Consider the following 26,002-nt stretch of genomic DNA (forward strand, 5'->3'; position numbering starts at 1 on the left):
TGTTATTATAGTCGTGATTTATGTTCGTTATGCATTGAAGTTGGGAAGAATATTATGAGTAGTCACATTGGAGTAATTAGCAAATTGGTGACCAGTGAGTATATGGTGTTTACATGTATAACGGAATTTTTTATGAATTTCTTATGAATGTTTTACGAATTTTCATAAGTTTATACTTTTGTTACAGTCCAGGACTAATTGTGCCCAGGAAGAAGTATGATCTATACGAAACGGGAATTGTATAACATGCATGCATAATCCCGTCGGCACATTTGGATTTCTCTTCAGCTTGGACTGGGGTCACCCCCCCCTTCTAATATTGTGACTCTCCGTTTGTATATTGCTGAGTCCCCATTGTGAGGACCAACATATATACTCAAAAGGGAATACAGGATACAGATAAAAACATTGATATCTACCAGTCCTATCACTGATCCACTGATTGGGTGATACCATGCTGCCTTCCCTCTACGTAGATCTGTTGTTGCTGTGGACAAGGATTCTGGAATATACAGAGTTGTAACTTATGAACTGGTGCCGGCTGACTTATCTTCCCTGTTCACAGTAGATACATCAACAGGTATGACACAGATGCACGTAACAAATGATTGTTACAGGATCCTGAAATGTAACAAAGCAAAGGATCCCGGTGACCTTGGGTGAAAAAAAGCAAACCATCTGTTAAGAGGGTGTGGACTACTTCCAATTGTTGACAAACTGGCAAAGTAGGTGTCAGATACACCCCAGTATATCTGCCATGATTGGTTCTATGCATAATGCTCTGGACCTCTGAGAATGTGTAAAGGGATGACGTCATGTGTGATGTCATCATAGGTGCATGCGCCCCACCGGCCCGATCGCTGTGGCAGGCGGCTGGGACGGCGGGCGGGTGGCTTCCGAGCTCTCCTGCTCAGTTGCCCTGTGCCGCCGCAGACACCTGCCTGCGGCTGCTGCGCCCGGCTGGGGGCATGTGCTGGCGGTGGTGGTGGTGCGGGGTGGGAGGGCTAGGAGGCTTCAGCTCCGTGGTGCATGCTCCCGCCCCCCATGCCTCCTCCAGTGCCCCCTCCAGCATCCCATGCCCTGAGGCCATTGCCTACCTGGCCTCAATGGGCGTGCCGGCCCTACCCAGGCCTAGACCCTTCGCACCAAAACTCTAACGGTCTCCCTCTCCCAGGGGCAGGAACGTTCCCCTGTAATTAACGCTGTTCACCCACCTTGCATCACATCTGCCAATGACCCTGTCTGAGTACCTTGATACCGATATCTCTCTTTAATAAAGTAACTTTAACTCTTACACCTGAGTGTCTGCAGTGAAGTGCTTGGAGAATTTATCTGGCAAGACCTGACAGTAGGATGAATTGGAGTAGGATGCACCTGAGATCTCATTCTTGTTGAGGATGTGGGCAGTTTCTGAATTTGGAGAACAGGTAGTATGTGCTATCATAAAATGACTGCCATGGGGGAACGGGACAGAATGTTGGAAGGTTCCACAAAAAGATGAAAAGGCTCCAAGTATCCTCCTACCATGGAAAGGGTCGTGGCTCACTGGCAGAGCATCTGCTTGGCATGCAGAAGGGCCCAGGTTCAATCCCCAGCACCTCCAGTTAAAAGGACCAGGCAGAAGGTGATGTAAAAGAACTCCAACTTAGACCTTGGAGAGACATTTCCAGTCTGAGTGGACAATACTGACCTTGGTGGACCAAGGGCCTGATCCGATATAAGGCAGCTTCATGCGTTCATAAGGATGGCAATGGAAACAGCTGTTTTGGAATGGTTACTTCCTGCAGGCACAAGGCAACCCCTGGGTTCTTCTGAAGCACCTGCCGCTCCTTCGAGGTGGAGAAAAGCCAAAGCTGATTCTTTGCTTTGAAAAGGACATGCTTTGGTGGAGAAGCAGGTGAGCACCAGAGAACATATAGGTGTGGGCATGATGGTGGGGGTCACTGGTATACATAAATCTCTCCATCTGTGTGTAAAGTGCTGTCAGTCAGAACTGACTTATGGCGACCCCGGCAAGGGGCTTTCAAGTCAAGTGAGAAGCAGAGGTGGTTTGCCATTGCCTTCCTCTGCAGAGGCTTCCTTGGTGGTCTCCCGTCCAAGTCCTGGCCCAGCTTAGCTTCTGAGATGTGACGAGGTCGGGCAGTACCATGCTGCCTTCCCTCTACATAAGTCTGTAATGAGAAACAATTACTTTTTGTAATGTGCCAGCCATCCCAAATCTTTATTCAGATTCAAGTGACAGGAGAATGGATATACACCTGTATTTCAGCACCACGGACAGGGCATGCTGAAAGCTAAGCTTTGCATTAATTCCAGAACAAGATCGGTTGCCTTTCGGCGATCTTCACATTTTTGGAATTTTGAATTACTTGGTTTCCAGAGCGGAAGCAAAATATTTGAAGCTCTCTGTTGCCCCAGTTGCTATTTTCAAATGCGGAGCAGGAAATTGTACTCAGTTTGCTGCAGATTTCCTTTATGTCGTTGCCCTTCTTTCTATGGTATGAACGCATACATAAACAGTGATGACACTACAAAAAAAAAAAGCAGAGGTGTTGCACACACAGCTGAATCAGTATTCTTTTTTTGTGATGTCTTACCAACGCACAGGACCACATAGGCACGTTCATAAAACATTGCACAAAAGGAATCATGATGCAGCCATAGAAATCTTTGCAGTGTGTTATCAATGCACATTTATGCATTGAGCATATACTGAAGTGGCAGAGTGGTGTAATGATTAAGCTAGGATCCACACTTCTCCATGGAAGCTCGCTGGATGATCTTGGGCCAGTCATGCCCTCTGAGCTTAACCTACCTCACAGGGTTCTCATGAAGATAAAATGCAGGAGAGGAGATGTAAGTTGGTTTGGGCCCCCCAGTGAGGACAAAGGTGGGGTATAAATTAAGTAAATAAATAAAGGAACCAAAGGAGTGGAAAATTGTCACAAATGTCACATGCTCCAGTTCTGGAATGAATTTTAGAAATTCTCCTAGGTAAACTGGGATTCAGGAGGAGTAATGTGCGAGGCACAGAGAGGAATTCTTGAGCAATAAAGGAACACCGATGATGATGATGATGATGATGATGATGATGATGATGAAGAAGAAGAAGAATTTATATATTGCCCTTCAGGACAACTTAATGCCCACTCAACTTAATGCCCAACTTAATGCAGTTTACAAAGTATGTTATTATTATCCTCACAACAAAACACCCTGTGAGGTGGGTGGGGCTGAGAGAGCTCTGAGAGAGCTGTGACTGACCCAAGGTCACCCAGCTGGCTTCAAGTGGAGGAGTGAAGAATCAAACCTGGCTCTCCAGATTAGAGTCCTGCCACTCATAACCACTACAACAAACTGGCGGATTCTGTTTCTCCTTACTGGTGCAGAGAATTATGCATACTCAAGCCCGCTTTCCTGGCAAACGTCTGCCCAATTAACACCTCAAATCTACTTGCCCTGTTGCATCTCTCACACAACTGTGGCTTTACTTGTCCTGCTTTGAAATGCATCATCTCCAAGTATGGTAGTATATGAAAAACAATCTCTCTGCAAAATCCAGTTCATATAATTCCGTCACAACCAATCCAGAATGACCAAGAAACAAAATCTGCAGTGCGGCTGCAACCCATAATGGCTCAGGTCACCAGGGCCGGAAAGTGAGCTTAGCCCCCTCACTCTTACGGACTGTCTCTGCACGTGCCCCTTCATTCCCTCTCCTCACTTTTTTTTTGCTTTGCAGATACGTTTGCAAAGCTGCCTGGTCAACGATGGATCCTGGGCATACACAGAGTTTTCACTTTGCAGAGGGAGCTGCAGAAAATCTTCTCAGAGGAATGATGCTTGACTGCTAATGCACCCAGACATCAAGAATGGGACAGATTCACACTCTCAGCTTGGTCAGCCACAGGGAGCCAGAAACCAGCTCTCAGCGGAGGGGAAGGAATCAGATATGCCTACCTGACAGGGCTGTTGTGTGGTTGAAATGGGGGAAGGGGGAATCATCAACATTGTCCTGAGCTCCAGGCAGGAAGGCTGGGAGGAAATGGTACTAGACAGACAAGTGTCACTTTCGAGTCTAGGAATCCATTTCCAGGGAATTCCAAACAGGATCTCTGGACTTTCATCCCTGCAGGCAGCTGTACATAGGTGTGTGGGTAACCACATCAAACCCTACCTGCTCCCAACCCTGCCCTGACCCCATTGACCACCACGAAGCCTCTCCTTCCCCAACGAAGATTTCCCAGGAGTAACATACAATTCTGAGTGCATGCCTATGGATCCTTGCAACATAAAGCTCTCCTTCTACATGCACTCTGCTCATCATATTGACAAAGTCTCTGCTGCTAGTAAATCATAATAAATTGGAAAAGAACAATGGCCCGTGGCTGCTTGCTGCCTCTCCCCACCCGGACGACGCCTCCCTGGCTGTTCTGTTCCTACCACAGCTCATTTGTAGGGTACCTCCTTCTCTGTACGAGGGCAAATTCCCTGTGGGACTCACTAATGCTGGTGTAACTTTCCCCCAGGGGGTTGCCAATGCAGGCCCTTTCTGTGGCTGGAAGCAATCAAATGCTCGCTCGATGCATCCCCAACGCCTGCCATTAATGCCGACAGGTTCTTAATGAGTCCCAGGCAAACATGGCTCAAGGAAAGGATAATTGGCTAGGGAAGGCAGGAAGAGACCACAAACGGAAGCCCTGAGGGGATAGGTGGATTCGATCAAACGTCTCAGCATCCGCTCTGGTCTCCTGATGCCTGTTGGCAGCTGGAAAAGAGTGGAAATGTAGACAAAGATATGGAGGATCTGTGCAGAAGGGCTGTTGCAAAGTGTTCGTGCACACAGAATCCAGCCTGTTTCTGGCACCTTCTGCCTGTTTACCAATAGACCTGGGCTCCTTCTGAGGCCTGGTCATGAGGGGGTCATGAGGAGGTAGAAATCTGAGGTGGTAGATTGGACTGTACCACTGCACAGTGCAGAGGAGGGATAAGGGCTTGAAACCAACAGATTCCCACAGATGGAAGGGGCTGTGGCTCAGTGGAAGAGTCTCTGCTTGGCATGCAGAAGGTCCCAGGTTCAATTCCTGGCATCTCCAGCTAAAAAGATTAGGTAGTAGGTGATGTGAAAGACCTCCCCCTCATACCCCGGAAGATGATAAAAACAACATTTGATTTATGTATCACCCTTCAGGACGATTTAACACCCACTTAGAGCGGTTTACAAAATGCATTATTATTATCCTCACAACAAGCATCCTGTGAGGTGGGTGGGGCTGAGAGAGCTCTGAGAGAGCTGTGACTGACCCAAGGTCACCCAGCTGGCTTCAAGCGGAGGAGAGGGGAATCAAACCCGGCTCTCCAGATTAGAGTCCTGCTGCTCTTAACCACCACACCAAACCCCCAGTCTGAGTAGACAATTCTGACCTTGATGGACCAGGGGTTGATTGTGTCTAAGGCAGCTTTAGCTTCATGTTTCAGATGGGTAGCCATTTTGTTCTGCAGTAGAAGAACAAGATTTGAGTCCAGTAGCATCTTGAAGACCAACAATATTTTCAGGATATAAGCTTTCAAGAGTCCAAGGGAGCTGACTATCTGACAAAGGGAGCTTGAGTCTTGAAAGCTTGGTTTTCAAGGTGAACTGGATTCGAATCTTGTTGTTCAGCCTCATGTGTATTTCTGTCTGTGGAACAGGCCTTCCCTGCCTCCCTCCCACTGCCCCTGACATGCAGCTCCTGGGGGAAAGGAACATAAGAAGAGCCCTGCTGGATCAGACTGATGGTCCATCAAGTCCAGTATCCTTTCCATATAGTGGCCAACCAGTTACTCTGGAGGATTAACAACGGGCATAGAGCCTGAGACCTTCCCTTGTTGTTGCCTCCTAACATTGAGGTTTACTCCCTTTAGTTACAGAAGTTTTCTTAAATCACCATGGCTAGTAGCTACTCGATGACTTCTCCTCCACGAATCCATCTAAAGCAGTTTGGTGTAGTGGTTAAGAGTGGCAGGACTCTAATCTGGAAAGCCAAGTGTGATTCCCCACTCCTCCACTGGGTGACTTCGGGCTAGTCACAGCTCTCTCAGAGCTCTCTCAGCCCCACCCACCTCACGGGGTGGTTGTTGTGAGGATAATAATAACATACTTTGTAAACCACTCTGAGTGGGCGTTAAGTTGTCCTGAAGGACGGAATATAAATCGAATGTTGTTGTTATTATTCTAAAGCCATCTATGATCACAGCCATCACTACCTCCATTGGCAGTGAGTTCCACAACTTCATGAATTACTGTTTGAATAAACCAATGCTTTCTTCTGTCCTGAGTCCAGGGCTTTTTTTCTGGGAAAAGAGGTGGTGGAACTCAGTGGTGAAACTCAGGACTGTACAATGATGTCACTTTGGGTCAGCTGGAACAAGGGGGGAGTTTTTTAATGTTTAAATTGCCCTTGGTGAAAATGATCACATGGCCGGTGGCCCCGCCCCTGCTCTCCAGACAGAGGGGAGTTTAGATTGCCTTCCGCGCCACGGCGCGGAGGGCAATCTAAATTCCCCTCTGTCTGGAGAACGGGGGCGGGGCCACCAGCCATGTGATCATTTTCAAGAGTTGCCGGAACGCCGTTCCACCGTGTTCCAGCTGAAAAAAAGCCCTGCCTGAGTCTATTGCTCATCTGCTTCACTGGAGAACCTCCTCCCCACCCCCCACCCCCGGGAACAGCATGGAAGCAGTCAAAGGTCTGTAGAGGGAGGAGGGATTTGATGAAATCACCTCCCTCGTCTGTTTGTGAAAATCGCTCTGCTGAATCTAAGCCTACATTTTTCAAAGTTCCTCTGCATTCATCATTCCATGTAACTAGAAAGGCATCTCAGGATCAGAAGGGATAGGCTGGAAACTTTCTTCCTGATGGGTTAATTTTTTATTTGCAGGGAGCTTTTAGGGTCGGAGGGGAGCAGTAAAAATATGACGTTGTATAGTGTTATCCTCCTGTCTCAGAATTCTACCACTTTGTTCTGCTTCCTCTAGACCAGGCTTAAGAGCGGATTGAGTTTGTGAATGATATTTCCTCTATTTATTTATTTAGAACCTTTTAATGCTGCCTCCCCTAGAAACCTGCCTAAGGTAGCTTACAGAATAAATGTTGGGATGAATGTCTCTACTCAAAATGAATTCATTCTGAATTAAATCTCCCTCCACCTCTCCTCTGGTAAGGCACACGAAGAAATATGGTTAGAGTGCCAGACTAGGTTCTGGGAGACCCAGATCCAAACCCTCACTGTGCCATAGCATCTCAGTGGACGACTTTGGATCAGTACCCGCCCCCCCTCTCTCAGCCTAACCAACCTCACAGGGTTGTGGTGAGGAAGGGAAAATGATGATGTGTGCCACTTTGGGTCCCCATTAAGGAAGAATGTAGGGGTATAAATATCTTAATCCATATACATAAACCACAAGGTGGGCACCGTTCATGGTGCGAAGGCTACAAACAGGATATCGGGGTTTCAGGTGCTGGGATAAATTTGTAATGTTAAGCCAGTGCCTACTGAACTCTGGGATCTGATGTAGATTTTCTTTGGAACAGACTCTGAATGATCTGGATCTGCATACACCGGGCTCCCAAAGTCTTCCGTCTCCCAGCTGCAGGGGTGTACTAATGCTAGGCTTGCCAACTTCAGATTGTGGAATTCCTGGAGGTTTGGGGGTAGAGCCTGGAGAGGCTGGAGTTTAGGGAGGGAAGGGTAAGGTGCCATACACTCCGCCCTCCAAAGCAGCCATTTGCTCCAGGGGAACTGATCTGGAGGTCAGTTGTAATTCGGGGAGACCTCCCGACCCTTCCTGGAAATTGGCAACTCTAAATAAGGCCCAGCTGCATGCCGAGTTCTGTGATCACAATTCCTTGCAAAATTTCAAAGCACTTGTATCTCTCTTAGTATACATAGAATGTGAATGCTACACTGGCACCATCTGATTCTTCCTCTGGATCATCTCTTCTGTGCATTAACTCCAGTGCTTCAGAACTGCAATGGATCAGAGGTAGAACACTTGCTTTGCACATGGAAGTTCGCAGTGGTACATTCCTGGGCAGGGTTGCTAGGCTAAGCCTGGCAACTGGTGGGAGAGTTGGGGGCTGGATGTGGTGTGGGGGTATCGTCGTGAGCAGGGGTCATTTTGTAGAAAAAGAGCTGGAGGAACTCATTAGCATAACTCACCAGCACAACTCATTAGCATATGCCACGCCCCTTGCCATCACCGGAAGTATGTCATTAGCATAACTGATTTGCATGTGCCACGCCCCCTGACATCACCTATCTTGGCTGTTTTGTACCCAATCCTGGCCATTCAGGGCTGAAAATAGACCCAAAATGGCAAAAAGGGGCTGAAAATGGCCGAAAAGGGGCCCAAAATGGTCAGGACTGGGCCACTGATGAGCGGGAGAGTGATCCACCACCTGTCAGAGGCCCAATCCGGGCCGTTTCGGCCCCAATCTAGGCCCAGAAACAGGCCCAAAATGGCTGAGGGTCAGGTGGGCGGGGCCACCTGACATGTGACCTCTTTGGGGAACAGCCGGAACTGCATTCCTGCGCGTTCCCCTTCAAAATGAGCCTTGGTCATGAGTGTGATGACACCCAGAAGTGACAGCAGGAAGCTCTCGGAATTGCCAGAAACTCTATGGTAAAACCACAGAGTTTGGAGCAGCATTGGGCAATGGGAGCCCGCCTTCTGCCAAGACAAGAGGCTCTTCCACTAGCGGAAGTCAACTTGTGCTGGAGAAAGATGCTACATCAGTACAGTGGTACTCACCTTCGAGAGCCTCATTTGCGATTACCATCAGCCAAAAAAAGAGCCACATTGACTTCCTCCCTTAGCACGAGGCCTGCACTTCGGTAGGCTTGCAGCATTTCCATTCCTCTGGTGGCAGCTGTTTCAAGGCAGGAACAACCTGATAATCACAAGCTCTACTGGACAATGGCCTTACCCACTTTTCTGAAACATATAGAGAGTACCACATTGGAGAACGTTCCTCAGAAGAGCCACAGATTGTGTGTCAAAGAGCCACATGGGCTGTGTTAACGGAACAGATCCCAGAGGACCCATCCAAAGGCTCTTCAAGCTATTTTCACCATTCACGAGGACTTGCCACAGGATCACTGGAAGGGACTTTAAAATAGTAAAGAGTCCAGTAGCACCTTTCAGATTATCCAACTTTATTGCAGCGTAAGCTTTCGAGAACTACAGCTCTCTTCGTCAGATGCATCTGATGAAGAGAGCTGTGGTTCTCAGAAGCTTATGCTACAATAAAGTTGGTTAGTCTGAAAGGTGCTACTGCACTTTTTACTATTTTGCAACTACAGATCAACACGGCTAACTCCTCTGGAAGGGACTAATGTTAGTTGAATCATATAGAGCGTTAGTATTCTAGCCTTTTTAGTGTAAGAAAAGAACACTCATAAGTGCAGAGGTTTGCCTCCTCACAGCAGTTAGAACAAAACTCCGTTGGGCCAGAAGTGCCTCCAGTGTTTCCTTGTTGTTGCTGCCCATTTTCTCCATTCTGGAGAGAAGCCAGCCTCTATTTAACATTTTCCAGACATTCCATGCCAAATCCAGTGGCTCATAATAGAAACCAAAAATCTAAAGCCCAGTGGTGTTTACAATACTCATGATTCCCATATACTGACACTGACCCTTCCTCCCAGCACAGGGCTACTCTGGAGTAAGGAAGCTGAGGGTCAAGGCTGAAGGGAGTGTAGGACAGATGATAGATCTCAGCTCTGGTTCTCTTACGCACATGCCTCCTGCAGTCAGAAATCTTGCATGTGCAAATTGCGGGAAGTTATTTTTACCCCAGGTTTGATGGACTGCTGCATGGATTTATTCAGGTCATGTTTTCCCCCAAGTTTCATATTTTTTTTGGCAGCTCAGTCCAGGGACTTGGGCTGCATCAAACTTCTTTCTGAGTTGATGCAGCCATTGAAACATGTAACATCCTTTCGTAGAGAAGAAAACTATTTGGGGTTTTTGGGTACGGGTGTGTGCTGCGGAAGATAACGCCTTCTGGGCTCTCCTCCTTTGGAGGTTTTAAAGCAGAGGCTAGATGGCCGTCGGACAGCAATGCTGATTCTGTGAACCTGGGCAGATCATGAGAGGGAGGGCAGGAAGGGTTACACCAGGGCTTAGTTTGCATGGCTCCTTTTTCCATGCCCAGGGTAAGGCCAATCGCCACTTTAGGATCAGGAAACAATTTTCCCAAGGCTAGTTTGGCTAGGGATCTTCTGGGCATGCAGCAGGCAGGGCTCATTTTAAAGGGGAACGTGCAGAAACGCAGTTCCGGCAGTTCCCCAAAGAAGTCACATGCCAGGTGGCCCCGCCCACCTGATTCTTGGCCATTTTGGGCCTGTTTCAGCCTGGATTGGGGCCAAAACGGCCTGGATCAGGCCTCTGACGGGTGGTGGATCACTCTCTCGCTCATCAGCGCCTCAGTCCTGACCGTTTTGGGCCCATTTTCGCCTATTTTCAGCCCTTTTTGCCATTTTGGGCCCAATTTCGGCCCTGAATGGCCAGGATTGGGTCCAAAACAGCCAGGATAGGTGATGTCAGGGGGTGTGGCATATGCAAATCAGTTATGCCAATGACACACTTCTGGTGATGGCAAGGGGCGTGGCATATGCTAATGAGTTGTGCTAATGAGTTCCTCCAGCTCTTTTTCTACGAAATGACCCCTGGCAGCAGGAGTCACTGGGGGTATGGTGGAGAGGTAGTTGTGAATTTCCTGCGCTGGGCAGGGGGTTGGACTAGATGACCCTGGACGTCCCTTTCAACTCTATGATTCTATGAATGTGTTCTTTGTGAGCCAAGGGCACTTCCCAAATTCTTCTCCTCTGACTTGCTCACTGGTTTTTGGAGTTGCCAATCCTGGTCTCACTTGCAGTGTTGTTCTTTACCGGGCACAAGCAGTGGCGAGCCAGGAGGGTGTAGTGTTTACACTATCATAGCAGGATTAGGAATATCCCACTGCCAATTCCCATTCTGTCACAAAACTCACAAGGTCACCTTGGGCCAATGGATCTCAGCCTAGCCTGCTTCTCAGGGGTGTTGTGAGGATTAAGTGGAGGAAAGGAAAATCATTTTCCTCTTTGAAGGAAAAGCAGGATAAAAATGTGATTGATAGAAAGATTGCTGTTTGCTGCGGCATCTTTCCTCCTCTCTTCACTGATAAAACACTGCAAAAAAAAATTCAGTGCAATTATATATATGGTTTACTCAAGCTTCTTTTTGTCCTGTGTTTTACCCGTGTGCAGGAGCACATGGACGTAGCTCTAAAACACTGCTACAGATCACTCACCCTACACAGAATCACACTGCAATTGCTTTTTTGTAGTGTTTCACCAATACATACTCATGCATCAATAAAGTGGAGAGTGGGAAAGACTCAAGCAAGTGAGAAGTGTGGCAAATGGCCCACGTTCCAGTTCTGGATTTTAATTATCGAAAATTCTCCCTAGTTAAGCTAGAACGAAAGAGGAACAGAAATCAGCACCAAATTAACTTCTGGAACAATAAAAGGAGTGGAATGGAGGTTGGGGGAGCAGAATCTGCTTATCTGGGTTGCTCATTTAGATATCAGATAATTAATCCTGTTGTGAATTTTATGGAAGCGTTTGCCAGGACAGCTGTTCGTTCGGATGCTGCTTGGATTGACAGGAAGGGGGGAAGGGAGAAGACTGTAGACTTGGATTAGGGTTGTTTACAAAACTCATCTCTGTCCTAATTCCTCCCCAAATTCGAGGCCTGTGAATTTTCTGACCATATATGTGGAGGGTGCCGTTTGTTCATCCTGGCCTCTGCTGGTCCTCTTGAGCTTCCCCAGCCCTGCCCTTTCCCCACCTTGAGGCCTGTTTGCAAGATCCAGTAAGGACCAAACTGTGCATTACATGTTCAGTACCAGTGGATGAAGCGATGGCCACAGGTCAGGAAGAGCTCCTGCCTTCTCCCTGCACTGTTTTGGGGAACCGAAGTGGCTCCAGGGTGGCAGGCGGCATTATTTACCCCATCAGGGGGCCGCACATGCATTGAATGCCTGCACATGCAGTCTCCCGAGAGGGCAAACAAATAACATCCTGTTTCTGCTCCCGAAAACGGTATGGCGGGGAAGGCAGGAACCCCTCCTCCCCTGTGCCATAGTTGTGATCCAAATTAGGCCCCTGCTGCACTTTTACACAGGAGTGGCAATATGGCTGTCAGTTCCTGTAATCTGTCATGGCTAGTGCGGTCTAAGACAGGGTGGGACAGAGCAGCACCACGTTCCATGCAGGAAGCCATCCAAGCAGGCCCGTGCTTGGAATGTGGTGCGTAGGGATCCTAGGTTTCACACCCTCTGCCTCACGCCCCCACTCACCTGGCCGGTAGGAGGGAGAGACTGGGGAATAGGCCCCCTGGGGGCACTCCCGGGGCAGTGTGATGACATCATTCCTGGGAGTAGGGTTGCCAGGTCCCTTGACTCCCCCAGCAGGGGATTGGGAGCCTGGTGCTTACCCTGCCACGTCCATGGATTGCATGATGACATCACTTCCCGGAAGTGACATCATCATGCAGTTCAAAGGGTGGCCCAGCAGGTCAAAGGGTGCTTCCATGCTCACTGAAGGGCACAATTTGGCCCAAAACGGACCCGCTACGGGTTATGATTTGGGCCACTGTGGGTGTGGGAGTGGGCTGCTCCACCCGGGGGCATGCTGTGCTGCCTGGAGGGGTGCCCTGGGGAGCATATCCCCCTGCCGGCCAAGTAAGTGGGTGCGGGGGTGGAAGGGTGGGAGCAGGGATCCCCCACCCCGGATGGGGGAAGGGCACCCCTACCTGGGAGTGATGTCATCATGCTGCCCTCAGGAGCACTCCTCTGCTTTGCAGCGGGCCAATTTGGGGCCCAAATGGGCTGAAACAGGCCCATTTGGGGCCCAAATCTGCTTGCTGGGAAGCACAGGAGCGCTCCGGGGCACTGTGCAAAGATGTCCCTTCTGGGAGGTGCACTCCCTTGCACTCCCCTGAGGGGATTGGGAGCCTGGCGCTTACCCTGCCGCGTCCACGGATTGCGTGATGATGCCGGGTCCCCCCTCCAGCCAGGAGGGTAAGGGGAGCTGGCCAGTATGGTTACAGAGATGAGCCATACTGTGCTTCCAGGGCAATTGTGCCTGCCAGGACTAGGAAGGCGATGAGTCTTGCTCTGAGGCACTGTCAGGACTTGGGCCGAGAGTTCTGCTGCTTCCAGGGGGGAGAGACTGTTCCAAACAGGGCTGCTCCGCCCTCCTCTGCGCCCAAGAAAAGGACTTTGGGCAGAAAAAGCAAGGACTTGACTCAGTGACTAATCAAACTGTGGAATTCAGGGCCGGTGGATGTAGGAATGCCCACGAGTGTGGAAAGTTTTAAACTCTATGGCTACTAGTCATGGTGACTTAAGGGAACCTCCATGTACAGAGGCAGCAAACATCAGAATATGAGAGCCAGGAGGAAATATCAAGGTCACTTAGGGTTGCCAATTCTGGGTAGGGAGGTTTAGTGGTAAAACCTAGTGGTGGCAGTGGGAGGGGAGAGTGCCCTCAAGTCATAGCTGACTTATGGCGACCCCCGGGTGGTGTTTTTATGGCAAGAGACTATCAGAGGTGGTTCGCCCTTGCCTGCCTCTGCACAGCAACGCTGGTCTTCATTGGAGGTCTCCCATCCAATTACTAACCAAGGCCGACCCTGCTTAGCTTCTGAGATCTGACAAAATCAAGCTCACCTGGGCTATCCAGGTCAGGGCAGAGTAGTATAGAAAGCATAGAGTTTGGAGAGGGGAAGGACCTCAGTGGGGTATAATGCCATGAATTCCACCCTCCAAAGCAGCCATATTTCCCCAAAGGAGCTGACCTCTGTAGCCTGGAGGTCAGTCGTAATTCCCGCTTGCCTAGCCTCTCCTGGAGGCTGTCAACCTTAGGAGAAGGCGTTGCCCTCTATGTTGGTTGGCCCTCCAGGGTAGCTGCTCGGGCAGAGTGTGTGAAACAGAATTCCAGACAAGATGGACCACTGTTCTGACCCAGCGGGACTCTTCCGAGAATCATATGATTGAGATTTCTTCTGCTGTAGGCTTGTTACAATTGAAAGATTTAAATTAGAGTTCTTTTATTGTTGTTGTTTTCATGCTGGTATCTTGACACTGTGAACTACCTTGAGTCCCACTTCACAGGAGAAAGGCACGGTCAAAGCATTTTAAAATAAATAAACTACGGGGGGAGCTTTTGCTTGCATTTTCATGTTGCATCTTGTTGCTTTGGAATCTGGGGAATCCGTTCTGCCAACATTCTGCTTTTCTCCAGCTCAAGGAGACGTTCGCTGATGCATGAGGCCCCTTCCCTGGAGAAGAAGAACAACACCATGAGCAGAACAAGAGTGTTCAGGCTGCCATTGAGGCACATAAAGTTAGACAATCCTCCATGCCCAAGCCTTGCATGTAGAAAACTAGCAGTTAAGAAGAAGGCTGACGTGTTAGTTTTCTACATGGAGGGATGGGGGAGGTGGGTATGGAGGAACATTCCCTATTAGTTCCAGATTTCCTTTTTCTCTTAGGCCAACCACCCAATTGAAATTCCTTGGCCCTGTGCCCTCTCTGTTGTTATCGCTCCCCCTGCCCCTCCTGCCCTCTGCCTGCTTCCCATGCCTTGGCCTTGAGAACAGAGAGCAGTCTATCCCTCCATCCTCCGGCTTCGAGAATTTTCCTTGGTGATGAATGAGGCTTGGAAATGGTCCCGGAGCTGTCGCCGGAGCCTCCGAGCTGCGGCTAATTGAGTCAGATCTACTCCGCTAGTGCTGTGGGATTAATCGGCTCGGCTTCTGAAGCCGTTGCCAAGAGGAGGGGGAGAGATGGAGAGGGAAGGAGAGGGTAGGGGTGGATAGGAGGGAAGAAAGAGACAGCAGGTATTCAGGACAAAATTTAAGTCCAGCAGCTCTCTGAAGACCAGCACAGTTTTCCAAGATATAAGCTTCTGTGGGTCAAAGCTCACTTTATCCAATGGAAATTAAAATGAAGATCCGCCAGTCCAATGTACTCCCACTGGCCCTTCTTGGCAATACCCCTCCCACCTTCTGACCTGGATAGAAGGGCTGATGGATCTTTGTCCTCATTTGTATCTGATGAAGTGAGCTTTGGCTCATGAAAGCTTACACTCCAGAAAAATTCTGTTGGTCTTGAAGCTGCGACGGGACGTGATTTTTGTTTTGCTACTACAGACTAACATGGCTGCCCATCTTGAATAGTGGAAGTAGGGGGAAGCATGCAAGAGCTCCAGGCCTCCCGGTGTGTTCGAGGGATGACATGCAATAGCATGCAGAATCTGGCTGAGGTTGCAGAGGCAGCTGTGCTGGTCCTAAGCAAAACCCACACCCTCCTGTGAAAAACCTCCGAAGACCTTTTATTAGTAACTACCTCAATCACACAAAACCACATGCAAGCTTTTGAATTCTCTGGAACTCTTCATCGTGCTGGGTGGGCTTGTTTTAAATCACGGGAGGTGGATGTTTACAACTCAGCAGAGAAAGGCATCACACATATACACAGTCTGATTCTAGAGAAAAAGGGAAAATAGCACCTTCCCCAGGTCCAGGCATGCTAAAAAATGGCCCCGGAAAAAGGCCCTGCCACCACCACCCCCTTTGCTACTCCCACAAAAGAGGAATGGACTGGTGACCATGTGTCCTTTGCCACAGTGAGACCAGGGTCGGACAATGGGCAGAGTGAGTCCAAGCGAGACACCTTTTCTGTGGCTCTGGCTCATGGCGGTGGGGACTCGCACACATCCCTCTCTCAGGGCTGGGTTGTCTCCCGTCTAAGGGGCAGGTCATTGGCTCATCAGAAATTTCCCTGGATGACTTAACGGCCAATCGGCCCCTGAAAGGGAGAATGGAAGCCTCCAGCTGAGAACCGGAAAAAAAGTGGTTAATCAAACCTCTTTGACACCAAATGTCACTCATAGGTCCCTCAAAAGGCTGGAGGCAGAAATGTGGTAGCATTATCTTAACAGGACCGGAGATTGATTTTTATATGATGCTGTAGGCATCAATGGAAGCCAAACTGGGGAATGTCGAGGTTATAGGATCCCTATAAATAGCATCTCTTCACAGGTCATAGAATCATAGAGTGAGAAGGTACCTCTAGGGTCATCTAGTCCAACCTCCTGTGTCATATATGCCTCCTGCATATCTGCTATGAATGTATGTGGGTTCTGCCTCTGGCTCCTGAGAGTATGGGAAGTTCTTTATTGCTCCGTGCCAGTGGGTTATCTTGCAAATGTTTACTTTCTCTTTCTCGCTCCGCTGAGCTAGTGTCCTTGACAGCCAGCCGAAGCTGGCTCGTGGTGTGCTCTTCCTGAGAACCAAAGAGAAGTCCATCTTTCTCACTGCCTGCTGTAAATAATGTCTCACACCAAGCCCCCCTCCCCCAGGTTAACGGTCCAGGTTAAGGCGGGAATATGCCCTATAACTAACACTGCTAGCCACAATTAGCCATGCCTTGGTTCTGTCTAAACTGGACTACTGCAATGTGTTTTACTTGGGGCTACCCTTGAAGGGTGTTCGGAAGCTGCAGCTAGCGCAGAATGCTGCTGGTTGGGGCCAGCGATTAGGAATATGTAACCCTGATATTACAGCAATTACATTAGCTATCAATCCACTCCCAAGCTCAATTCAAGGAGTTGGTTTTGGCTTTTAAAGTCCTTCAAGGCTTGAGGCTGGAGTATCTAAAGAACCATCTTCTCCCGTATGTTCCTGACCAGGAATTAAGATTACAGTGAGAGGCCTTCTTTACTGTCCAATAAGCTTAAGAAGCTCACCTAGTGGGTACACGAGAGAGGGCCTTTTCAGTGGCAGCCCCACAATTATGGAACAGTATCCCTAGGGACAGGTGCCTGGCCCCCTAGCTGTCAATCTTCAGGTGGCAGCTGAAGACATTTTTATCGAGCGTTTGTTTCTTTCTTTAATGTTTATTTAACTTTGTTTCTTTGTTTAATGACCATCTTAAACTGTGGTTTTAAACTTTGTTTTTAGTCATTTTACGATTGTTTTATTTAGATTGTGAACGGCTTTGAGTTCCTGCAAAGGTCAAAAGGCAGCTGATAAATAAATAAATAAAATGAACCAAGGCCATGAAATACCTTTCAGTAACCAAATAGTGCACAAGCTTTTGAGGCTTTTCTGAATTCTTCACTGGTCTAGATGTTTAAAAGAAAAGGATAGGGAGAAAGAATAAGTGTGTCAAGCCCTGATTTGAAGGTCTCTTCTCGGCATCTGTTGTAGAATGTAAGGCTAGTTTGAACACATGGAGTGGTGCTGGGAGAAACTGGAATCCGTTGGCATCTCCTGGAAAAAGGAAGGGAGAATTTCAACCTCTCTCTGAACATGCAAACACCAGCAGTGCCTTCTTCTTGCCATATTTTGTCACCTTGGGGTTTTGCAACATGCATGATTCTCCAGAATAATGAAGGCGTGCCAGAAATGCTCAGCTCCTCTGGTGTCACAGCTATGGAGCACGCATGCACAGGTACAGCATGACAAGCAAAGATGCACAATAGCATATTATATGCAGATAGTTTTAGGCGGGTAGCTGAGTTGATCTGCAGTTAAATAGCAGGCTTTGAGTCTGGTGGCGCCTTTGAGACCAACAAGGTTTCCAGGTTGTAAGCTTTTGAGACTCAAAGTGGTCAGATCTGAAGAAGGGAACTCTGACTCTCAAAACCTTACGCCTTGAACATCCTGTTGGTTTTTAAGGTGCTACTGGGTTTAAATTTTGCATATAGAATCTGAGTCCAGTGGCACATTAGAGACCAACAAGATTTTTAGGGCACGAGCTTTGGAGAGTCAGAGCTTTCTTCAGATCTTGCTATTTTATATGCATGCTCCAAACGGGCGCATAACACTAAATGTGGACTTCCTTTTTCTTGATGCTTGAAAATATTAGCCAAGATGGAGAAGTGGAACCTCCATGTTTACAGGCACTGTATCTCTGAGTGGCAATGAGCAATAGGGGCAAACAGCGGGGGCGGTGAATGTTTCCGATTTCATCATTTTCTATTTCCGTTTCCATTTCTGTCCCTATTTCCGTTTCCATTTTTAATCCCTGTGTTCAGTTCTTTGCATTTGGCTGTCAGGCTTGTGGATGTCTTAGCATTGTTCACGTGCCTTGGACAGGTTTTGTGCGCAATGTGTACGGTACAATGTATGTCATTTGTAGTCATGCATAATGCTGATTTATTGATGTACAAATAGTGTTGAAAAATGGGTACATTTCCGCAGGAATAATTCAGTGCAAGGAAACAGGAAAATGGGACAAAAAACACCAAATTGCGTGTTTGATATGCACAGCAAGGAACTGAAATTGAAATGAGGATTTTGCAGGTTGAAACAGTTGGCCAAGAAACAGGAAATAATTTCTGTTGCTTCGGGCCCTGATTGTGGACTTCCAACAGGCATTTAACTGGGAATTGTTAAGACTTATGGTTTGTTTTGGGGTGTGTGTGTGTGTGTGTGTGTCATGTCTGTCACCCATCCATGCCATTCTTTTCAGCTGAAGTGTTGCTGTGAACCAGTGTTTTGTGCTGAACCATTGTTCTATGCTGTGACTTGATATCATATTGCTGATGCCATAACTTGCCTTGTATTTACAGGCCTGCTGTAGCCAGAGTGTCTTATCTCTTGTGCTTTGAAGCTCTGTGTCTCTGACCTTGCAAACCTGCTAGTTCTCAGGGGAAAGAAGAATGCTGTGTTTGGTTGTTGTGGATTTTCTGGGCTGTATCGCCATGGTCTTGGCATTGTAGTTCCTGACGTTTCGCCAGCAACTGTGATTGGCATCTTCAGAGGTGTAGCACTGAAAGATAGAGATCTCTCAGTGTCAAACTGTGGAGAAGATGTTAGCAGGTAATTTATATCTACTCAGGAAGGTGGGTTTGGGTTGCATCATCCTGTAAGAGTTTCCCAGGGTGTGGAATGCTAATGGAATGCTAATACTTCACTGTATCCTGAGCAGGTTCTTTTGCATATGGATTGGTGCTTGATATGCTAATCTTATCTGCAGGGCTATTGTAAGATGTAGAGTATTTTGTTAGCCTGGTGGTTTTCAGAACTGGAAACCATGCTGTATTTATTCGTAAAGTCTCTTCTTTCCTGTTGAAGTTGTGCTTATGCTTATGAATTTCAATGGCTTCCCTGTGCAGTCTGACAAAGTAGTTGGAAGTGTTGTCCAGTATTTTAGTGTCCTGGAATAAGATACTGTGTCCTATTTGAGTTAGGCTATGTTCAGCCACTGCTGATTTTTCAGGTTGGCCAAGTCTATAGTGTCTTTCATGTTCTTTTATTCTTGTCTGGATACTACTCTGTGTGGTCCTGATGTAAACTTGTCCACAGCTGCAGGGTTTGCGGTATACTCCTGCAGAGGTGAGGGGGTCTCTACTGTTTTTTGCTGATTGTCGCATCTGTTGTATTTTTCTGGTGGGTCTGAATACTATTTGTAAGTTGTGCTTTTTCATAACAAAAACACCAGGCTAACAAAATACTGTACACCCTACAATAGCCCTGCAGAGAAGATTAGCATATCAAACACCAATCCATATGCAAAAGAACCTCCTCAGGATACAGTGAAGCCTCCCTCCATTAGCATTCCACACCCTGGGAAACTCTTACAGGATGACTCAGCCCAAACCCACCTTCCTGAGTAGATATAAATTACCTGCCAACATCTTCTCCACACTGTGACACTGAGAGATCTCTGTCTTTTGGTGCTACACCTCTGAAGATGCCAGTCACAGCTGCTGGTGAAACGTCAGGAACTACAATGCCAAGACCACGGCTATACAGCCCGGAAAATCCACAACAACCATCTATACCTTTTACAGATCTTGTTATTCCTGTCAACTTTTTGATCAACCTGTGGACATATCTATGAATATATCCATAATGCTATAGCGGTTACCGATCCTCTCCATTGCAAAACCCCTAAAATGCCCTTGGGTGGCAGAGTAGGGGGAAATGAAGGAAAATAGAAGCAGAGGAAAGGAAGTGCATTGGAAAATCTTGTGTGGAAGCTCCATCACCAATGTGAATTCTGCTGCATTTGCGCCCGTAGTGAGAGCAACAAAGGAAATCCTTGGAAGTAACTGGATGATCAATTGTGAACGTCTCTGAACTTTGCTTGTGGGGATGTTCTCGTGAAGCACAATTTTGGATACAGTTTTTATGCATTTTATGTGTATTCAATATGTGATGCCATCTGCTCTTCTGAAGTGCTTCCATCATGGCAATATGCACCTCCTCTAATGCATATTCTTCCCTCTAAATCTGGGCCACACCAGGAGAAAAATGGGTGGCGGGCACCATCCTTAGATGGTGTTGTTCTGCAGCATGGGCAGCTTGGATTTGCAGCAGTGGATTCCTTTCAGAATCAGCTCTACCTTAGGGCCATTTTCACGTCTTGGCATAGTGCTAAACTCATGGAATGAGGGTGTCTTCCTGGCATGATTTCTGACATCACCGCACCACAATTCCATTTTTGTGGTGCGATGACGTCAGAAATCATGCCATAAAGATGCCCTCATTCCATGAGTTCAGTGCTATGCCAAGACGTGTGAAAATGGCCCAGAAAAGCAACCTGCAAGTGGAGCCTGGTGGAGTTCTCCTGGAATTATTACTGGCTACTAGACTGCACAGTTCATAGGCTGTTTCCACATATCCTTAAAGGGACGGCCCGTTCACTGAATGCTGCCGGGTTTCCCCTTCACTCCAGATGTTTCTGATTTCAAAATGGTAGCAGGCTGTTTGGCTTCTGTTTTGTCGGCACTTTTTTAGTGTGTTCTCGGAAAAGGTGCTGACAAAATGGAAGCCAAACAGCCTGCTACCATTTTGAAATCGGAGACGTCTGGAGTGAAGGGGAAAATCCGGCAGCATTCAGTGAGTGGCTATCTCTTTGAGGACACGTGGAAATGGCCATTGGATTAGTTAAGGAGTTTGATGTTCCTAGAAAAAAAGACAGTGGGGGCATGGTAGAGGTTTATCAAATGATGTACTGGGTGGAGAAAGAGAACTGTTTCTCCCCATAACACTGTGAATAATAATACATAATGCAATCATGGTGATAGGAAATAGATTCAGACTGGACGAATGGGCATACTTCATTATGTCAAGTATAATTAACTGGCAAAATCCACTGTTGCAGGATGTAGCAATGGCCACTATTTTCGGGGGCTTTAGTAGGGGATTAGAGAGGTTTGTGTCCTCACCTGGGTAGCCCAGGCTAGCCCAATCTTATCAGATCTGGGAAGCTAGACACGGTCGGCCTGGTTAGTACTTGGATGAGAGATGACCAAGGAAGTCCATGGTTGCTGAGGAAGGTCATGGCATAGCCCCGGCTAGCCCAATCTCATCAGATCTTGGAAGCTAAGCAGGGTTGGCCTAGTCATTACTTGACTGGGAGGCCATTGAGGAAGTCTAAGGCTGCTACATAGAGGAAGGCCATGTCAAACTACCTCTTTTACCTCTTACCGTGAAAACACGATGGGGTCACCATAAGTCACCTGTGACTTGATAGCAAAAAAGAAACAAGAAAAGACAGATTTGTAAAGAAGAGATCCATCATCACTGGTTAATTGGCCACAATGATGAAATGGCCAAGTTTGGTGTTGTGGTTAAGAGCGGCCAGGACTCTAATCTGGAGAACCGGGTTTGATTCCCCACTCCTCCGCTTGAAGCCAGCTGGGTGACCTTGGGTCAGTCACAGCTCTCTCAGAGCTCTCTCACCCACCTCACAGGGTGATTGTCATGGGGATAATAATAACATACTTTGTAAACCACTTTGAGGGAGCGTTCGGTTATCCTGAAGGGTGGTATAGAAATCGAATGTTATTATTATTTGTGTGAGGCCCATAGCTACAGGGGGCATAGGGTGGCAAGGCCCCTGTCAAAATATGTCATGTGCCCTTTCTTGAATCCAGTTCTCTTTAATTACTAAGTGAAACACATTTTTAGCACATCAGAGCCACTTAGTTTTTTGTAGGTTTAAATTGACTTAAGATAGCTCCTCCCACTAGGGTTGCTAGGACACAAGCTTTGGCCATGTGACCTGAGTCACATGACCAAAGCTTGTGTCCTAGCAACCCTAGTTGGGGGACCATTCTAAAGCCAAGGTGAAATCTCAGCGCCTTCACATTCAGTAGCTTCTTCGAAGACTCTAATGCTTGCCTGCTTGTGGTAACTTGTGCACAGGGGTCCGGCACGAAAAATTCAACTGCTTTTGACCTTAAGCACATAGTTAATTTTCATCTTTCAAAAAAATCCATCTGGTAAGCAGGCTAAATTTCAAAATCACATGACTGTGAGGATCCCTCCTCAGACCCTGCCTTCCCAAAGCTGCACCCCACAAATCTCTGGGAATTTCCCAACCTGGAGCTGGCAACCTTACTGTGACTGACTACACACGTTCCCAGGTACCCTGTGTGACAATACAGGTGGTGATGCCTACCACCTGCCCCTTGGACCCTTGCCTGTTGTGGCTGGTGGCTAGCCAGGGTCAGATCAAGGCGGGGCAGGGGGGTAGCCAGCCCCCAGCGCTGCCAAAGAGGGGGTGCCGGGCGTGGCTGCCAACCGCTGGGAGTGCACCGCGGCTTGCTGCACAGGAAGCTGAGTGCAGGGTTGGGAGGCCTTTGCCTGCCCCGCCGATGGAGCGGCTGGCTTGCCATGCGCACAGGACCTCCCAGCCCTTTGCTCAGCCATTTGCGCAGAAAGCCAGCCGCCCCAGCGCACAGATGCGCCGCCGCCGCCAGTTCTGCAGTGCACCAGACACTTAGGCGGCTGTCTTGCCGTGCGGGTGGCACACCTCCCGCCCCTGCATGATGACATCACACAGCACCAGGAGCACGCATGTGCTTTGCGTGCACAGTTGACAAGGATTGCGCCAGGTGCCGGCAACCCTAGATCCAGCCCTGAGGCCAGCACTGATGGGCTCTGAGTTCCCTTGGACACCATGGTTAATCTCTCCTTAAGCTCCGGAGTCTTTTCTGGAGCCTTGAAGGAAGTAGTGGAATGGCTTTTTCTGAAAAAACTGTCTTTGGACCCCACCGACCCATCCAGTTACCACCCAGTTTCAAACCTCCCATTTCTGGGCATGGTGATTGAGTGAGCGGTGGCAGAACAGCTACAGGTATTCCTGAAGGATTCCTCTGTCCTGGATTCCTTCCAGTCTGGTTTCCACTCTGGTCATGGGATGGAGACGGTGCTGGTCGCCCTCATGGATGACCTCCGTAGACACCTGGATTGGGGCGGATCGGGGCTGCTGGTGTTGTTAGATCTCTCAGCAGCGTTCGATGCAGTTGACTACAACCTACGGATTCACTGTCTCACTGACATGGGGATTCATGGAACAGCCTTAATGTGGCTGGTCTCCTTCCTCCATGGCTAGTGACAGAGGGTCGCACTGGAGGAGCAGTTATCGCCCTACCACCCCTTAGTGTGTGGTGTTCTCCAGGGTGCCATACTCTCCCCGATGTTATTTAACATCTATATGCGCCCCCTCGCCCAGCTGGTGCAGAGCTTTGGGTTGTCATCAATATGCTGATGACACCCAGCTCTGTCTGTTGATGGACGGCCAGCCGGACTTCACTCCGGATACTTTAACCAGGGTGTTAGAGGCTGTGACTGGTTGGTTAAAACAGAGCGGACTGAAATTGAATCCCATGAAGACGGAGGTCCTGCAGCTGGGGCGTGGCTTGACAGATTCCGGGATCCACCTCCCTACCCTAGACGGGGTGCCATTGGTGCCTGCTCCAGTAGTGAGGAGTTTGGGTGCGGTCCTGGATGCCTCCTTGACAATGGAGGCCCAGGTCACAGCAGTTGCCAGGTCTGCATTTTTTCATCTTCGCCGGGCCAGGCAACTTACTCCCTACCTCTCAACCAGTGACCTAACTGCAGTGATCCATGCAATGGTCACCTCCAGGTTGGACTACTGTAACTCGCTCTATGTTGAGCTGCCCTTGAGACTGCTTCAGAAACTGCAAATGGTCCAGAAGGCAGCAGCACGCGTCCTAACTGGAACTCCATTCCGGTCACCTATAACACCAGTTTTGGGCCAACTGCACTGGCTCCCAGTGGAATTCCGGATCAGGTTCAAGGTGTTGGTTCTAACCTTTAAAGCCCTTAGCCTTTAGCGGACTGGGAATTGCATTCCTGCGGGACCACCTCTCACCACGTGTTCCCCGGGAGCTGCTTCGTTCAGCAGGTAAACACTTACTGGTGGTCCCCGGCCCCAAGGAGGTTCGCCTTGCCTCAACCAGGGCCAGGGCTTTCTTGGCCCTGGCCCCAACCTGGTGGAACTCTCTCTCTGTGTCAACTCGGGCTCGTTCGGATTTGTTATCCTTCCATCGGGCCTGCAAGACAGAGATGTTCCACCAGGCATTTGGTGGTTGAGGCGGGTGGACTACCTAAGATATTATCAAAATCCCCTCCCCCTAATTCCCCCCTAATTGCCTCTTCTCTCTCCTCCCCTCCTCCCCCCTCCTCTTCTATATTTGACCAGTTTCTGTATCATGCATCTGACGAAGAGAACTTGATTCTCGAAAGCTTATGCTACAATAAAATTGGTTAGTCTTAAAGGTGCTACTGGACTCTTTTTGATTTTGCTACCACAGACTAACACGGCTAACTCCTCTGCATCTAAGATATTATGTCGGCCTCCTTCCACGGGGCATGATATATGTAAACATTTATGACTGGCCACCCACCTTGCAGGTTATTTAGTTTGAAGAAGTAGGGCAAAATATGCGTTGCTGTTTATAATTGCTGTGTTTTATACTGCTGCTAAATTTTTTTTTCTATTTATTGTATATTTTAAACTGTTGTGATGTGCTTTAAGCACGTTTGTGGGCAGAGTAGAAATCAATCAAACGATCAAACAATCAAACAAAATCTAGTGTTGAATGGCATTGCTACCTTTAGTGCTGCTATTTTGCATGACATCATTATGTCCCACCTCCTGACATCATGTCCCGCTGCCCATGACATCATCCGGCCATGCTCACATTTCTGGCTATAGGCTTGTTTCATGTTCAGAGTCAGTCATGCTTTTGGGGGCAACTAGGGTTGCCAGCCTCCAGGTGGTGGCTGGAGATCCCCCAGAATTACAACTGATCTCCAGGCCACAAATATCAGTTCCGTGGGAGAAAATGGCTGCTTTGTAGGATGGACTCTATTGCATTAGACCTTGCTAAGGTCTCTTACTTTCCCAAATCCCACCTGCTCCCAGCTCTACCGCCTAAATCTCCATGAGTTTCCCAACCTGGAGCTGGTAACCCTAGGGGCAACAACTGGGAGAGGCTTTGCCCTGGGGGCATTTGGCTGGCCACTCTGTGAAATGGGATGTTGGATTAGATAGACCGCGGGTCTGATCCAGTACGGCTGCTGTTATGTTCTCACCTTATGGTAGCGCTGCTTGGAGTCCTCTCACCCTTTCTGCTGTGTGCTTCATTCTTCAAAAGCGGAGGGGTTCAAATTTACTCCAAAAGTTAAGTGCGGGCACAGGGCTTTGAATTTCTTACAGTGCAATCTCGAGCACAGTTATGCCCTTCTAAACCCACTGACTTCAATGGGACTAGAAAGATACAACTCTTTCTAGGATTGCACCGTCAGATACTTATCTGGCCATTTACAGTAATAGAATAACACATCCGGCTGTTCAATTTGGATCCATTATTCATTTCAATATTTTACATTCAATATCATCTCTCTCTTTGAAATCTAATCTTTTTCTCTTTCGGTTGGTCCCTCGAGCTTTTGTTAATGTTTCCTTAAAAAAAAAAATGTTAACAACGGAAATAAGAATTTTCAAAAAGCTGACTAAAAGCAAATGCTTTGCAAGACAACAGCTGTCCTGCGTCTAATTAAAATATACTTTCCATGACCTGAACTGCTAGACCTCTTGGCAAAAGCTTCTTTAGGCATTAAAGCATACAAAATCTGAAT

The 26,002-nt window shown here is 48.1% G+C and overlaps 1 non-coding gene across 1 annotated transcript; it reads left to right on the forward strand.

Moving 5' to 3' along the window:
• Positions 1-5,024: 5,024 nt before the first annotated feature.
• TRNAA-GGC (transfer RNA alanine (anticodon GGC)) lies at positions 5,025-5,096 on the forward strand. Its single transcript has one exon. It is a non-coding gene; the product is annotated as a tRNA-Ala (tRNA).
• Positions 5,097-26,002: the final 20,906 nt, after the last annotated feature.

The sequence above is a fragment of the Eublepharis macularius genome, chromosome 1, assembly GCF_028583425.1.
Source record: "Eublepharis macularius isolate TG4126 chromosome 1, MPM_Emac_v1.0, whole genome shotgun sequence".
NCBI classification, from domain to species: Eukaryota; Metazoa; Chordata; class Lepidosauria; order Squamata; family Eublepharidae; genus Eublepharis; species Eublepharis macularius.